Raw genomic sequence first — 12,174 nt, 5'->3', positions numbered from 1 at the left:
CGCCGCATAATCAATTACAATGAATGTTATAGCCATCACCATGCCATGACCGCCAACATTATCATCATCATCATCAACACCATCATCGTCATCAACATCACAACTAAGATTAGTATTCCCATCATTATACTTCCTAGCAATATTACTATCATCACTAAAGTCTGCCTTTACGTCCCGAGTTCAAATTTCGCCGAGGTTGACTTTGCATTTCATCTTTTCGGGGTCGATAAAATGAGCACCGGGGTCGATGCAATCGACTTACTTCTCCTCCGAAACTGCAGTCCTTGTGCCAAAATTTGAAACCAATATAATTATTATCACTAGCAGCATCTTGAAAGTCAGTTGACCTCCAAGAAATAGCTACCAAATCTCACTCGAGCCACTCGTCGAAGAGTTATTTTTAGAAGAAAAAAAAAGAGAGAGATGGCGCAGGAGTGGCTGTGTGGTAAGTAGTTTGCTTACCAACCACATGGTTCCGGGTTCAGTCCCACTGCGTGGCATCTTGGGCAAGTGTCTTCTGCTATAGCCTCGGGCCGACCAATGCCTTGTGAGTGGATTTGGTAGACGGAAACTGAAAGAAGCCTGTTGTATATATGTATATATATATATGTATGTGTGTGTATGTTTGTTTGTCTGTGTTTGTCCCCCCAACATCGCTTGACAACCGATGCTGGTGTGTTTATGTCCTCGTCACTTAGCGGTTCGGCAAAAAGAGACCGATAGAATACGTACTGGGCTTACAAAGAATAAGTCCCGGGGTCGAATTGCTCGATTAAAGGCGGTGCTCCAGCATGGCCACAGTCAAATGACTGAAACAAATAAAAGAGTAAAAGAGAGGGATGTAAATTCGTTAGGTTTTATATTCTTTATTGTACAATTCAAACCAATGAAAAGAACCAGACAGTATTCTATTATTCCTGCTATTCTTTTACTCGTTTCAGTCATTTGATCGCAATCAAGCTGGAGCACCACTTAAGACCCCTCAGGACTTATTCTTTGTAATCCTAATACTTATTCAATCGGTCATTTTTGCTGAACCGCTAAGTTACGGCGACGTAAGCACACTGACATCGGTTATTAAGCGATGGTGGTGGGCAGGAAATACAGACTCAAATACACGAACACACACCCACATACACACACATACATATATATATATATATATATACATATATATATATATATATATATATATATATATATATATATATATATATACCGGAGTAAACACATAAATATGAAACAAGGTGGAAAAAAAGAGTACTCAAATACCAGTGGTAGAGTAATATGCTTTATTTAAAAAAACTGTCTGATGAACGGCAACGAGAAACTCAGAGTAACAGATTTTGTTGAATTTTCTGCTGCTTTAAATAAAGTATATATATATATATATATGTGTGTGTGTGTGTGTGTGTGTGTGTGTGTGTGTGTGTGTGTGTGTGTGATTTTTAAGGCAGTTACGGTGTAATTTAAAGAGATATTTGACTGCTATTTCTGGCAGGCTAAACGATGTCATTTAGGTTGTTGTTGCTGTCGTATAAACCACATGTCGCGCTCAAGGAGTAGAACTATGATCAAAAGACATGGCGTGGATGTGTGGTAAGACGCGTGCTTCCCAATCACATGGATCCGGGTTTAGTTCCGCTGCGTGGCACCTTGGGCAAGTATCTTTTTCTATGGCCACGGGCTGACCAAAGCCTCGGGAGTGGATTCGGTAGCAGAATCTGAAAGAAAAAGACGCTTGCCCAAGGTGTCATGCTGCGGGACTGAACCCAGATCCATGTGATTGAGAAACAAGCGTTTTACCACACAGCCACACCTCTTCTTTTGATCATAGTTCTACTCCTTGAGCGTGACGTGGGGTTTATACGACAGCAACAACAACCTCAATGATATCGTTTAATCGGCCAGAAATAAGTCAAATATCTCTTTAAATTACACCGTAACTGCCTTAAAAATCAAATATTGCATTACATAATGTGTTTTAGAAGTATGCTAAGTCTGAACAAAAAATGGAATAGTTATGTTTGGAATACCTTTAGTCATAAGTCTGAAGGAATTGTGAGGAGTGGCTGTGTGGTAAGTAGCCTGCTTACCAACCACATGGTTCCGAGTTCATTCCCACTGCGTGGTACCTTGAGCGAGTGTCTTCTACTATAGCCTCGGGCCGACCAAAGCCTTAAGAGAGGAAACTGAAAAGCCCGTCGTATATATGTATATATATATATATGTATGTGTGTGTATATGTTTGTGTGTCTGTGTTTGTCCTCCCAACATCGCTTGACAACCGATGCTGGTGTGTTTACGTTCCCGTAACTTAGCGGTTCGGCAAAACAGACGGATAAAATACGTACTAGGCTGCCAAAGAATAAGTCCTGGGGTCGATTTGCTCGACTAATGGCGGTGCTCTAGCATGGCCGCAGTCAAATGACTGAAACAAGTAAAAGAGTAAAAGAGAGGGGGACAAAGAACAGCAAAATGAATAACAACAACAACAATAATAACAACTATCTCTAATGGTTTCCGGCTTGTCTCACCATTTGTTCGAGTGTTTTGCTTTAAAGAAGCTTCACGATGGAAGGAAATCCGGCAAAGTGTTTAACATAGTGAAGCAATGTTATGAAGATTTATATATTACACCACAATAGATATATAAATATTTATATAATGAAGTATTTCCACAGATCTTACTAGCTATTTATGTATATTCTACAGCCCCACGTAGGTGTGTATGTGTTTGTAAGGATGTGCGGGGGTGGGGTGAGACGTATGTGATCGAGTGTTTCACAATTAACAATCATCAGTTATAAAAGAAAATCGAAGATATAATAAAGAATTTCTATTTGTTATTTATTCTTTTATTTGTTCCAGGCACTCAGATTAAGACCATGTAGAAGTTTAATCGAAGAAACCAACCCCAGTATTTTCAACCTGGTATTTGCTAAATCGGTTACTGATGGCCGAACTGCTAGGCTATGCACACCTAAACAATCCATACCCTTTTTTCGAACAGAGAGAGACAAACACAAACACGTATACGCTTCGGCTTAATTTTCATCAGTTACCAAATTCAGTCATAAGGCGTCGGTAAGTTCAGTTCTATTATGGGAGATACGTGTCCACAGTGCCTTAAACAAAAGCAAAATACATGAGGTCGTGAAGAGAAATTCGTAACCATACAATGCTACCTGTACCTAGCTTAGTATATTTTGCGCATTTTTAAGATAATGCAACAAGTTGATGTATTTATTATGCTTCTAACAACTTTAAACTAGGGGCAGGCGTGGCTATGTGGTAAGAAGCTTGCTTTGCAACCACATGGTTCCGTGTTCAGCGTTCAGCTTCCCTGCATGGTACCTTCCACTATAGCGCCGGGCCGACCAAAGCCTTGTGAGTGGATTTGGTAGACGGAAACTAAAAGAAGCCCGTCGTATATGTATATGTATTGTGTATATCTCTGTGTGTATTTTGTGGCTGTATTTGTCCCCCACTACTGCTTGACAACCGATGTTGGTGTGTTTACGCCCAGTAACCTAGCGGTTCGGCAAAAAGGAGACCGATAGAATAAGTGCAACACGAAACAAAAAGGTAATAAGTCCTGGTGTCGATTTCGTCAAGGGGGTGCCCCAGCATGGCCGCAGTCAAATGACTAATACAAGTAAAAGAAAAAAGATATGGCCAAAATATTTAAGAAGCAATGTTTATCGCCGCTTCTAGATGGTTGTTCGACGTTACTACCGTTTTTAACCCCAGGATGAGCCTCCTCCAGCTGGTTATCGATGCAATTGGCACCTGGTATATATTGCAAGCAGCTACTTCGCTTGTTTCAAAATATTTCAAGTATCCAAAAACATTAGTGTGAAGGTTTAGAAATTTATGTAACACAGTGGAGCATTCGCAAAACATGAATGGAGTCTCCACAGCTCCACTGGTAATAACATCTGTTGCAACGGCAACAACAATAGCAATACTTACAACATAAGCTGCAATGGCTTCAAGAAGGCCCATTGGTATACTCTTCACTCTTTTACTTGTTTAAGTCATTTGACTGCGGCCATGCTGGAGCCCCGCTTTTAGTCGAGCAAATCGACCCCGGGACTTATTTTTTGTAAGCCCAGTACTTATTCTATCGGTCTCTTTTCCCGAACCGCTAAGTGACGGGTACGTAAACACACCAGCATCGGTTGTCAAGCAATGCTAGGGAGACAAACACAGAGACACAAACACACACACACACACACATACATATATATATATATATATATATATATTATATATACGACATATATACGACAGGCTTCTTTCAGTTTCCGTCTACCAAATCCACTCACAAGGCATTGGTCGGCCCGGGGCTATAGCAGAAGACACTTGCCCAAGATGCCACCAGTGGGACTGAACCTGGAACCATGTGGTTGGTTGCGCAAGCTACTTACCACACAGCCACTCCTAAATCTACTATGTAAAATGGACGTAACTAAATAGGACAAAACATTTTAACCAGGGCCGATCATTTATTCCGAATAACGTGAGTGGATGCGTATGTTTACGTATGTGCGTATGTTTGTGTGTGTGTCTGCATAATGGTTTAGAGGTTTTCACTCCTGAAGCGGTCAATCTGTTGTCCTTGAACAACAAAGTTGATTTGATGTCGCTTAGGTCTACTCAGCTGTAACGTGTACAAGCCGAAGTGCTGCTGGTGCATCTCCCTCTCTCTTTCTCTCTCTCCCTCTCTCTCTCTCTCTCTCTATTTCTTCCTCTTACTCTCACTCTTTCTCTGTCTCCCCCCCTCTCTCTCTCTCACCGACTCGCACAAGCTGTCACATTCCGGATGTGCTGCTGGGTCAAGGATGAAAGATTGGGGGCGATCTAAGTCTGCTTCCGACAACATATGTACTTAATACAGCTAACGAAAGCACAGGACCTCTAACCAGGATATACTCGCTTGCGAGTGACAGCTGGTGACTGCACCTATATACACATGTGTGTGTGTATGTATGTATATATGTATGTATGTATGTATGTATGTATGTATGTACGTTTGTATGTGTATGTATGTATGCAGGCATGTACGCATGTATGTATGTATGTATATAAGTATGTATGTATATATGTATGTATGTACTTCCTCTTTCATACATTATCCCAAAACACGTGTGTTTGAAAAGATAATCGAAAGCGCTCATACACACTACAAAAAAACTTCTTCCGAAAAGTTTAGTGATGTTCTGATGAAGAATTTATAAATCTCTTTTGAAATAATTCTTTAAAGAAATCTCTTTTATACTAAGTAAAATTGTATCAAGTATTTTCACAAAGGCTTATGAGAATATACATATAAATATATATTAAAAATCAAGAAGGCCGGCTTATGGGATTAACCTGGGTTTTCTGTCCATAATGGGTTTAGCTTTATGGCGTATCATCAGACCCGAAAACCTGTTGGCCTAAGACCTCTTCAAAATATGGAGGGAGAAAACCTTGCTACAAACGCGCCACAGAGATACATCGGAAGTACCTGGAATTCTCTCGAGGAATGTTTTTCCAATCATAGGTCCTCCTTCAGAGTTCCGGAAAGGAGATACGTAACATCACTGACCAGCCACGACTGGCAAACTAAGAGACGATGGAAGCGCATTCTCGATCTCATGGAAAATCCTCGAGACCCCAGGCCCCTATATGAATGGGGCGAAGCGTTGAAGGGATAGATTCCTCTAAAGATATTTCCTTACTAATTCCTGCCACCTCTACTCTAATAGCCCTTTTCAGATCTATTTACCAACGGTTGTTGACGATTGCACCCGAACAACTTCCGATTGACTAACTTGCCAAGCCGGTTTCTGCATGCTTGACGAACCGGGAAGGAGGCGTCCTCTCCAGTACTTGGAGCTCTGCCTATGGATGCTATTTAGGTCGACCATGCAGATTATTAATTTCTGGTCTGTGTAGCCAATGACTTTGAATTATGGACAAACTATGTTACTTCTGTATACTAGCATACAGGATGCCCTATCTAAATAACATGTGGAAGACCCGGTGTTGTTTGCCCATGTCCACATTGGGGCATTCAGGAAATCTTGTCGGTATCTGTCAGCCATTTGGAAGCGGTTGATCAGGTTTGTGAGGCTTTCACATCCCTCTCATATGTCGGCTAGTTTCACCCTACCCACGTGTGTATCCAAAATGGCATTCCAATTGCCCACTAGCACTAAAGTGCCTGAAATGTCTGTCTTCAGTCCTTTCAACGTCATCCCCACACTACTTCTTTCGTTATAGCAACCAGACAGAGAAAAACTGCCTTCCCCTACCGGTCAAAGGAAGACTGCGCGGTGATCTTCACGATGGACTCGGCTAATAACCGGATCCGTCCTACACGTGACAACAGCTGTTCGACAAAGCTACAGACACTAGACGAGTGCAGCAGGACGGTTTCATCGCCCTGCACACACCTCGCACAGGTCTGTCAGACAGTACTTCCGTATCTGTAGAGCTTGTCTCGAACCGGCAGAGCTCCCCGTAGCACTGTCAGGCCAGGGATTTTTGGAAGTTATCCATAGGCCCTGGCCCGAATGTCCTCCGCTGGATATGGAGGTTGTCATGGATACTTCTGTTTGGGATAATGTATGTCTGTGCGTCACCAACATACTTATCGACAAGCACCAACCTCTTAGCTAACACCTTGGCCAAAATCTTATAATCCACATTCAGCAGAATTATAGGTCTAAAGTTATCAATTTTGCCCCCCCCCCCCATATTCGGATCCTTCATCAACAGCACCACCACTCCCCGGCTGAAAGCACTAGGAATTCTCCCAGTCTGCGCCAGTTGTAGTAGACGTCTGCAAAGAGACCACCAAACAAGTTTTTGTCCACCTGGAGGTCTGGACCAAGCCAGAGCCCGAGGAATTTAACCGGTCCTTCTGTATAACGCTGTTGCTTGGCATGGACCTACCTATCCAGGTGCCGAGCTGCAGGCCCACCGTCTTCTCGTTGATATTTGCTCCTGTGACCACCTCGTACTCCTTCAGAAGAGTAGTGACCACCTCGATTCCCGAGATGTCCGACTCTATTACGGTGATGTCGTCCACGTAAGCCGACACGAATCCTCCGTATCCTAGATCACGCGGGATGTCCCTCGAAACATCCAGCATCCGCATCAATGGCTCGAGAGCCAGTACGAATAGATGAGGCGAGAGTGGACATCCTTGACGGACCGAACGAGCGATGCTAAACGATTCCGAAAGGTGGCCATTTACTTTGACCACCGAACATTGTACATTGCAGCGATCCAGCCTCTGAAAACGAGGCCGAAACCGTGAAAACAGCCTCCAGTTATTTATGGTCGACACCATCAAAAACTTTCAACTGATCCAAATTGGCAGGACCCCACCCATGCCAGGTTCCTTACCCATACTCTCTCTGATGTAGCGCGTGAGGTGGAGGTTGTCGTGGATGCACGTCTGCACATCACCAACCAACTTATCGACGACAAGTGCCAATCTCTTGGCTAACACCTTGACCATAATCTTATAATCTGCATTCAGCAGAGTTATAGGCCTAAAATTATCAATTTTGTCCCCCTTATTCGGATCCTTCTTAAATATCACCACTCCACGGCTCACAGCACTGCGAATTCTCTTGCTCTACTGACAGTTGTGGGAGAAACCCTGCCAAGAGACCACCGAACAAGTTTGGCATATGAAAATAAAGCTCGTAAGGTAGACCATCCTGGGACAGAGACCTCTCTTGTGCAGGCTTTCATCGCTCACTGTGTTTTTTCATCATAACTATGTCGGGAACACCAAATTTATTTGGGGCCAAATATATCCCACGAGGGCCTGCACAAACACGGAAACTCAATGCCAGGTCCCTAGTGTTTCTATTAACAAATTGAAACAACGTTTAAACGAAAAAAACAAAACGGCAACAAACGGGTGTAAAATAAATTTCTAAACAAAACTTACTTCGGGCGTTCGAAAATACGTCTGTCATGTTCAGCAGTAAATATAAAATAATAAATAATAATAATAATAATAATATATAATAATAATAAGAATAATAATAATAATAATAATAATAATAATGATAATATAATAATAATAATAAATAATAATAATAATAATAATGATATAATAATAATATATAATGATAATAATAATAATAATAATGATAATGATAATAATATAATAATAATAATAATGATAATAATAATAATAATATGATAATAATAATAATATATAATAATAATAATAATAATAATGATAATAATAATAATAATATAATAATAATGATAATAATAATAATAATAATAATAATAATAATGAATAATAATAATAATAATAATAATAATAATGATAATAATAATAATAATAATGATAATGATAAAATAATAATAATAATAATAATAATAATGATAATAATAATAATAATAATAATGATATGATAATGATAATAATAATGATAATGATAATAATAATAATAAAATAATAATAATAATAATAATAATAATAATGATATGATAATAATAATATAATAATAATAATAATGTTAATGATAATGAAATAATAATAATAATAATAATAATGTCAATATAATAATAATAATAATAATAAATAATAATAATATAATATAATAATAATATATAATAATAATAATATAATGATAATGATAATGATAATAATAATAATAATGTTAATGATAATGATGATGATAATAATAATAATAATAATAATAAGCTTTAAACACATCTCTATAATCCTCTGTACTCCATTTTATGCGTTTTACTTCAGGCGGTGCTTTTGGTGGCATCACTACAGGTCTAGGTTTAAGGTTATCCTGGTTTTGGTTACCTAGTAGATCGTATTCGCGACTGCTATTACCACTGCCACCATTAGCCTGCCTGTCAATACCATCACAACCATCATCACCACCACCAAACCACAACCCCCACTGAAACCACTGCCACCACCACAACCACCACTACCACAGCAACCAAAACCACAACTGCTACCACAACCACAACCACCACCACCACCACCACCACAACCACCACAACCACCAACACAATCACCACCACAACCACCACAACCACCAACACAATCACCACCACAACCACCACAACCGCAACCACCACCAAAACCACAGCAACCACCGCAACCACAACCACTATCATCAATTTCACCATTATCGAAACGTCACCTTCTATCCCCCGCCCCTGATGCTACCATATATATTTCTTTACTACCCACAAGGGGCTAAACACAGAGGAGACAAACAAGGACAGACAAACGGATTAAGTCGATTACATCGACCCCAGTGCGTAACTGATACTTAATTTATCGACCCCGGAAGGATGAAAGGCAAAGTCGACCTCGGCGGAATTTGAACTCGGAACGTAACGGCAGACGAAATACGGCAACGCATTTCGCCCGGCGTGCTAACGTTTCTGTCAGCTCGCCGCCTGCGCAACACTAACGCGATCCGCTCTTGCTCCAGCATATTTCTCCATCCTGTTTACACACACATGCGCACACTACTTGTTGGTTCAACTATCTTCACCACTACTACCACCACCATCTCCATCATCACCATCGTTACTGCCTCCATTGCGACAACATCACCATCACTATCAGCCTGCCTCAGTTAAGGCTGACCCGGACATAAGCAACGACAGCAATGACAACATCAACAAAAACGACACCAGTACTTTATTTATCGACCTTGAAAGGAATGAAAGGCAAAATCGACCTTGGCGGAATTTGAACTCAGAACGTAATGACGGACGAAATGCCGCTAAGCATTTTGCTCAGCGTGCTAACGATTTTATCAGACGAAATACGTATTTCTTTACTACCCACAAGGGGCTAAACACAGAAGGGACAAGCAAGGACAGACAAACGGAGTAAGTCGATTATATCGATCCCAGTGCGTAACTGGTACTTATTTAATCGACCCCGAAAGGATGAAAGGCAAAGTCGACCTTGGCGGAATTTGAACTCAGAACGTAGCGGCAGACGAAATACCGCTATTTCGCCCGGTGTGCTAATGATTCTGCCAGCTTGCCGCCTTAAAATTAATAATAATAATGCGAACACTGATGCAACTACTTGACTCATCATCAGCGACGAAAGTATCAAGAACACAAGCAAGAACAACAGCGTGAGAAAAGGAGAAAATCCTCTGCAAGATTTTCTTATTATTCTGTCTTTTGGTCAGGAGCTAATTCAGTGACCTATGACCTTTTTTTAGAGCCTACATGACTGGTTGGAAGAGGAGAGAGGATGCTTCCCTGAAACCTGAAAACGGAAACCTACCCTCCCGGTGGTTGCAACGGAAAGGTTAGTGCTAAAAGTATCTAAAATTCCAAGATGTCAAGCGATGGTATTAAACTAGGCGATGAGTTAAACCTACTCCCTCGCCCAAAAGAGTAAAAAATAAACAGGAAATCAGAGCATGGCAGATTTTGTACTAAGGATGCAAAGAGCGGGAAAACATAACGGCAAGGCATCTGGTCCAATGTGCATACAGTTCTACTCATCCAACGCCCTCGACTGATGCTCACATATAAGCCCCGAGAGGATAAAAACCACAGTTGGCTTCGGTGGGCATTGAACTCGTGAACTCAGAATGCAGAAAGTCTGAACAAATGACACATTGCATTCTGTCCGACACGCCAGCGACTCCGCCAATTTGCACCTTTAAATCATTTGGCTTGCTAGAAATGACAGCTCAAGCGCCTTCAAATGCTACCTTACCGGCTCTGATACAAATGTAGACATAAAATATAAAAGAAGGGAAAAGCAAAAAAAATAAAGTCACGAGATGGTCACGGTTGGAGAATCTTGGATTCTAGATCTCTTGATTAAAACTTGAGGCTAAACAACAAGAACAACAGCTGACAGCTCATTTGTTGCCAAAGCGGTGGTGAATAGCTGTTGATGATGACGACGATGATGATGATGACGACGATGATGTTGATGATGATGATGATGATGATGACTACGACGACGACGACGACAACGATGACGACGACGACAACGATGACGAGGATGATGATAATAATGATAACAATGATGATGACGATGTTGATGACGACGATGATGACGATTATGATGATGATGATGATGATGATGATGATGATGATGATGATGATGACGATCATCATTATCATGATCATGATGATGATGGTGATGATGTTGATGATGACGACGAGGATGATGATGATGATGACGGTGATGATGATGATGATGATGATGATGATGATGACGACGACGACGACGACGATGATGATTACGATGTTGATAATGATGGTGATGATGATGATGATGATGATGATGATGATGATGATGATGGTGATGATGATGATATGATGATGATGATGATGATGATGATGATGATGGTGATGGCAACAGCAGCGACCACCAGCAGTATTAATCATCAGCAACAGCGACGGAGGCAGCAGCAGCAGCCGCTGCAACAACGGCGGCGGCGGCGGCGGCGGCAGCAGCAGAATCCTCCTGTAGCAAAACCCGACCATCTCCTCCTACCACAACCCTACAGCCACCACCACTATCACTACCACTACCACCACCACCACCACTATCATCATCGTCATCATCATCATCACAACCATCATAATCCTCATTACCTCCAGCATCACCACCGATAACGCCACCACAACCATCATCATCATCATCATCATCATCATCATCATCATCATTGTCATCATCATCGTCAACACCGAAACCATCATCATCATCATCATCATTATTGTCATCGTCATCGTCAACGCCACAAGCACCATCGTCATCATCATCATTACCATCACTACCGCCAGCATCTCCCACCACTACCACCACCACTACTACCACTACCTTATTACTACTACTACTACTACTACTACTACTACCACCACCAGTACCACCACCACCACCACCACCACGTCATTATCATCTGTAGCAGCAGTGTGTAGCAGAAGTATAACTAGATACAGCAGCATTATTCGAGTGACAACTAGCACCAGCAGCATCAGCATCAGCATCAGCATCAGCAACCACACCAGCAACAACAGCAACAGTTGTAGCAATAAACAGCAGCAGCAATAACAACAACAGCAGCAACCGTACTAATAGCGGATGTTACCAGGGGTGTTAAGATAACCATCACCACCAGCACCATC

Source organism: Octopus sinensis, linkage group LG5, assembly GCF_006345805.1.
Source record: "Octopus sinensis linkage group LG5, ASM634580v1, whole genome shotgun sequence".
NCBI lineage: Eukaryota > Metazoa > Mollusca > Cephalopoda > Octopoda > Octopodidae > Octopus > Octopus sinensis.
The sequence above is the reverse complement of the archived record's forward strand: the minus strand, read 5'-3'. Positions refer to the sequence as shown.